The following is a 5670-nucleotide window of genomic DNA, read 5'->3' on the forward strand; positions in this document are numbered from 1 at the left end:
TTTTTTTTTTTTTTTTTTTTTTTTTTTTAACAGAAATCTTAAACAAACCAATATGCAAGTGGAAGTGTGAATGCACTTTTATTCTGTAAAGCAGTTCTTTAAAAATAAGACTGATCCCACATTCACTGCATCTCAGTTAAAAACAAAACAAAAACTGAAGCCAAGCAGTCTACAACTGAGAGCAAAGTGTTGGCCCAGAATCAACCAAGATTTTTCCACATTGCACATCGCTGGTAGTCCTGAAGTTGCTGCACACTATATTGTCTTTTGTCACAACTACATAGTTTTTTTGTGTCTGCTGATTATACCCGCAGCGACACCTGTGTAAATCCACCAACTTTAAGAGGCTTGCACAGGTATAACTGATTTCGCCAGAGAGAAAACACACATTCTGATTAAATGAATACAATCAATTCTAACCTGGAAAGGTTAAAAACCCCAAGAACTCTTCCTACAAATTAGTATATATATTAACATTTAAAACTACTATAAATTCCTAATGAATACTACTCTGGTTCTGCACAGATTTCACGGTAAACCACTCTTCCCCTCTATTCCTGCTTCCTTCTATTTTTCCAGCACCCTGAAAAGAGACTAGTATTAAGAACGTTCTTCATTAACTTCACCTGGAACTGGTAAACTAAACCTTCCAGAGAGCCCACTCCTCCAGCTACCAATTTGTACTTCAGCTCTCATCAATAAAATTTCATTTACTGAAGCACCTTTGTTGTGAATTGTATCCCCAAAAGATTTCTTACATTATTTAGCGCAGACAAGAACAAATTAAAAAAAACAGAGAAAGCACTTGAGAGGTAGAGGTAAGAGAATAGAGAGTTAATAAGAATTGTTAAAGAGAAAACTTTAGGCCAATTTGTGCAAAATAGAATTAAGCAGATTTCAATTAAGAGTAGGAATGGAAGGCAACATAGTAAAAAATTGAGAGGCTTCTGCAAGTCTGCTGGAGTTTCAAAAGCAAAATAAGCAATTTTGAATTGGATTCTGGAATCAATGAGGTGGCTCTGGAGTTTTTTTAGGATGGGAATGACATAGCTGCTTGTCTCACACAGCATAGCCACCCTCCACATGCACTAAAGTCTGAACACTGCACTGAAGTTGGGACTTGAGCTTTTTAATTGGAAGAAGGAATCTGCCCTAGTCAAAGCAAGGCAAGATGAAAACATGAATGAAGATTTCAGCAAAATGGCATTCAGCCCATATTACAGACACTGAAGGCACATTTACATACAATGCAAACATGGGAAGAATAGTTCAGAATCAAGTAAGACATCAATTGTGTATTTTGTTGGGTGCCAGTCGAAGACACTGCTAGCAATCTTACTTAGTGGAAATCACTTTTTTAAACATTTAATTTAATAAAGTTAAACTGCAGCTCAATATAAGGGGAGATTGTGCACCAGGAGACATTAAAGGTGACAAAGCTGGGCATAGTTTAGTATAATTATAGTAAAAACAGATAAAGGCTAAAGTAAGATAACCCATGAAAAGATGAAGACTCACACACGCACTGAATTAAGATGACCAATGAGAAGGTAAAAAAAACATAACTGGAAGATTATGGGATCCAAGTGGGTGGTGATCATGGTACTGAGATGCAGCAGAGTTAAGCATCTGAAAAGCACTGTCTGGACACTGGTTTACTGTGAATTCAGGAACAAACCATCCTGATGTGCAGGAAGACTAGCAAGTATGACAGAAGACCATCTTATCTTGGCTTAGCAGGGAACTCTTTATTAAACTAAATCACAAAAAAGAAGCTTGTAAGTGGAAACTTGGACAAACAACTGGAGAGGAGTATAAGACTATTGCTCAAGCACGCAGGGATGAAGTCAGAAAGGCCAAAGTGCAACTGGAATTGCAGCTAGCAAGGGACACGAGGAGTAACAAGAATGGGTTCTACAAGTATGTTGGTAACAAGAGGAGGATCAGCGAAAGCGTGCATCCCTTACTGAATGGGGGAGGCAACCCAGTGACAGATGATGCAGAAAAGGCTGAAGTGCTCAATGCCTTTTTTGCCTGTCTTCACAGGCAAGAGCAGCTCCCAAACTACTGGGCAGCACAGTTTGGGGATGAGGTGAGCAGCCAACTGTGGCAAAAGAACAGCTTAGGTACTATTTAGAAAAGCTGGACACACACAATTCCATGGGGCTGGACACGATGCACCCAAGCGTGCTGAGCGAGTTGGCTGATGTGATTGCAAAGCTGCTGGCCATCATCTTTAAAAACTCATGGCAATCAGGAGAGGTCCCGGATAACTGGAAAAGGGCAAACATAGTATCCATATTTAAGAAAGGGAAAAAAGAGGATCCAGGGAACTACAGACCAATCCCCAGAAAAATCATGGAGCAGATCCCTCAAGGAATCCATTTCTGAACACTTGGATAAGAAGAAGGTGATTAGGAACAGTCAGCATGGATTCACCAAGAGCAAGTCATGCCTGACCAACATGACTGCCGTCTACAATGAGATGACTGGCTCTGTGGATGTGGGGAGACCAGTGGATGTGGTATACCTGGACTTAAGACAGGCTTTTGATACAGTCTCCCACAACATTCTTGCAAGCAAGCTAAAATCTGGATAGACTGAAAGCCAGATAGAAAACTAGCTGGTGCAATGGGCGCAAAGGGCTCAAATCAATGGCTCAATGTCTAGTTGGCAGCCGGTATCAAGTAGAGTGCCCCAGGAGTTGGTCCCAGGGCCAGTTTTTTTCAATATCTTCATCAACAGCCTGGAAGACAGCATAGAGTGTACCCTCAGCGAGTCTGCAGATGACACCAAGCTGGGGGGAGTAGTAGATGCACTGAAGGGTAGGGCTAGGAGGATTGGAGAACTGGCCAAAAGGAATCTCATGAGGTTCAACAAAGACAAGTGCAAAGTCCTGCACTTAGGATGGAACAATCCCATGCAATGGTATAGGCTGGGGGCTGACCAGCTGGGCAGCAGCTATACAGAAAAGGACCTGGGAGTTACAGTGGACAATAATCTAAACATGAGACAACAGTGTGCCCTTGTTGCCAAGAAGGCTAATGTCATACTGGGCTGCATTGGTAGGCATAATGCCAGCAGGGCAAGGGAAGTGATTATTCCCCTCTATTCCACACTGGTAAGGCTATATCTGCAGTACTGTGTCCAGTTTTGGGCCCCCCACTACAGAAAGGATGTTGACATATTAAGACAGAGTCCAGTGGAGGACAACAAAAATGGTGAAGGGGCTGGGGGACATGACTTATGAGGAGAGGCTGAGGGAACTGGGCTTACTTAATTTGGAGAAGAAAAGACTGAGAGGGGATTTAATGGCAGCCTTCAACTACCTAAAGAGGGGTTCTAAAGAGGATGGAGCTGGTCTGTTCTTAGTGGTGGCGGATGAGAGAACAAGGAACAACAGTCTCAAGTTGCAGCAAGGTTAAATATTAGGTTTAGGTTAGATACTAGGAAGAATTTTCTCACTAGAAAGGTAGTAAAACACTGGAACAGGTTACCCAGAGAGGTTGTAGACTCTCCATCCTTGGAGGTTTTTAAGACCTGGCTAGACATAGCCTTGGCTGGGATGATCTAGTTGGGGATGGTCCAGCAGGGGGTTGGACTAGATGACCTCCTGAGGTCCCTTCAAACCCTCATTTTCTATGATTCTGTTTCTATGACAGAGAAGGGCAGATCTATGACAGAAGGGAAAATAGAGAGGCTTGCTTAATTACTGTATGGAGAGGGATCCAAGAAAAAAAAAATTCCAAAATCCTTCATTAAGATCATGAAGAATGAAGAGGAACAAATGAGGAGAAAAAGTGTGGTTGTTAACTGCACATAGGAGCTGTGAACAGACAAAGACTCGAAACAGAATGGGATATTCCTTTCAGATGAAGGTGGTGAAGACTTTTCATCAAAAGAAAATAGGGAGGAAGCAAAGAAGAGCTTTCACAAGCAAACAAACCAAAAAAAAAAAAAAAAAAAAAAAAAAAAAAATCAGGTTAGGAAATACCAGAGAAAAATAAAACGCATTATAATGGAGAAATGGTATAATAGGAAACATCAAAAATAAGATGCACTGTAGAAGGGGAAGTTACACAGAACCCATAAAATATCATTAACTCTCCAAAATTAAACTCCAGACTACCTCCAGAGGGAAGAAACTTGAATCAGTGATCTCCCTGAAGATTAAAAACAAAACAAAAAACAGCTCTGGGAAAATTAGCAATTCTTTAGACTTCTTTTATAACCTATTAAAAGGAAGAAGAAAGTGATCCCACAGATGAAACAAAAATGAAATCAAAATTCTGTGGCTGCATTAAAAGGACATATCCCTAGAATTTAAAGAACCAAAGTACATCAAACTGGTTCCGAAACAACTTTATAATTTGAAAAAGTAATCTTTGTAAGTCAAATTCTCTTCAAGCTCAAAAGGTACTAACATTTCAGTAACTGCATACATCCAAGGATCTTTCTCGTTCCAGGAACCCAGAAAAATACATCAGATTCTTCAGTGTTCCCAGAACACAATCCTCTAGACAAAGTAATCCAGAACCATGTTTCTAAATCAACACTCTGCTACTGGACTATGAAGCTGACTACACATGCAGTTTTAAAAACTGAGGGTAGGGGCAGACATAACACATAAACCTGTTTAAGTGATCAGAAACTGGTTTAAACCTGTGAAGAACAGATGTGCAGTGCACATAAACCCGTTTCAAAATGGCCATGTTAACTGATTGAGCTCAAACCGATTTATGCAATGTCTGTCCCAGATCTCTTCCTGGTTTAAGTTAAACCAGAGTCCCCCCAGCATTCTGCCTTGCTCTCTGTGCTGGGCTCTCTGCTCTAGCGGAGCAGGCCTAGCCCTGCCCCTCTGCTCTCTAGCCTGAACCAGGGCAGGGATGTGACGAGACACCAGGCAGCATGTCCATTAAGGCAAAATGGGGAGGGAGGGGGTTAATTCTTCCCTCCTTCCTGTCGCCACCAGTCTGCTGGGATGCAGTGGACGGGTCAGCAGCCAGGGCTGGGAGACCCCAGCTGCAATCCCCTGGAGCAGAAGGGACAGAGGGAGGAATTAACCCCCTCCCTGCCCCCTTCACCTTAACAGCGCCATGCCCAGCCTGGCCCAATAGTGCGGCTGTCTTGGCTGGGGCTCAGCTGGGCCACCCTGCACAGAGCTGCCCTCCTCACCCTGTGGCAGCGGGGATCAGGCAAGGAAGAGGAGGAAGGGGAAGAGTCCCCCTCCAGCACCAGAGCCCCACTCCTGGGGTGGGGAGGGGGGAGGAGCAGGGGGAATAGTCTCCCTCTGGGGCTGGGCAGCTGTGCACTGAGCCCCACTTCCCATCCCTGTGGCAGAAGGGGGCAGGAGGAAGGGGAAGAGCCCCACCCCCCAGCACTGAACAAAGCCCCCCCACCCTGCAAGGGAGGGGAAAGAGTCCCCTTCTGGGGCCAAGCAGCCCTGACAGAGTCCCCCTCCTCACCCCTCGCCAGCGGGGGGATGGTGGTGGTGGAGAAGGAGGAGGAAGAGTTCCCCCTCCCCATCCATGGCTGTGGGGGGAAGGGAGGAGGGGGAAAGTCGTCCTCTGCATCCAAGCAGCACGCTGTGCCTGGATTGCTCCTGGCAGTAAAGGAGCTGCTGGGGTGGGCAGAGCTCTCCCCTCTTCCTCCTTCTGCCCCTGCCCCCCC

General features: G+C 44.4%; 1 protein-coding gene across 2 annotated transcripts in view; it reads right to left on the bottom strand.

Annotated features, from left to right (window-relative positions):
• The window catches only part of ROCK2 (Rho associated coiled-coil containing protein kinase 2), a 213445-nt gene that overhangs the window by 60934 nt on the left and 146841 nt on the right, over window positions 1-5670 (bottom strand). The window lies entirely within an intron of this gene.

This window comes from Gavialis gangeticus, unplaced genomic scaffold (genome assembly GCF_001723915.1).
Source record: "Gavialis gangeticus isolate Ggan-Ray unplaced genomic scaffold, GavGan_comp1, whole genome shotgun sequence".
Classification (NCBI taxonomy): domain Eukaryota; kingdom Metazoa; phylum Chordata; order Crocodylia; family Gavialidae; genus Gavialis; species Gavialis gangeticus.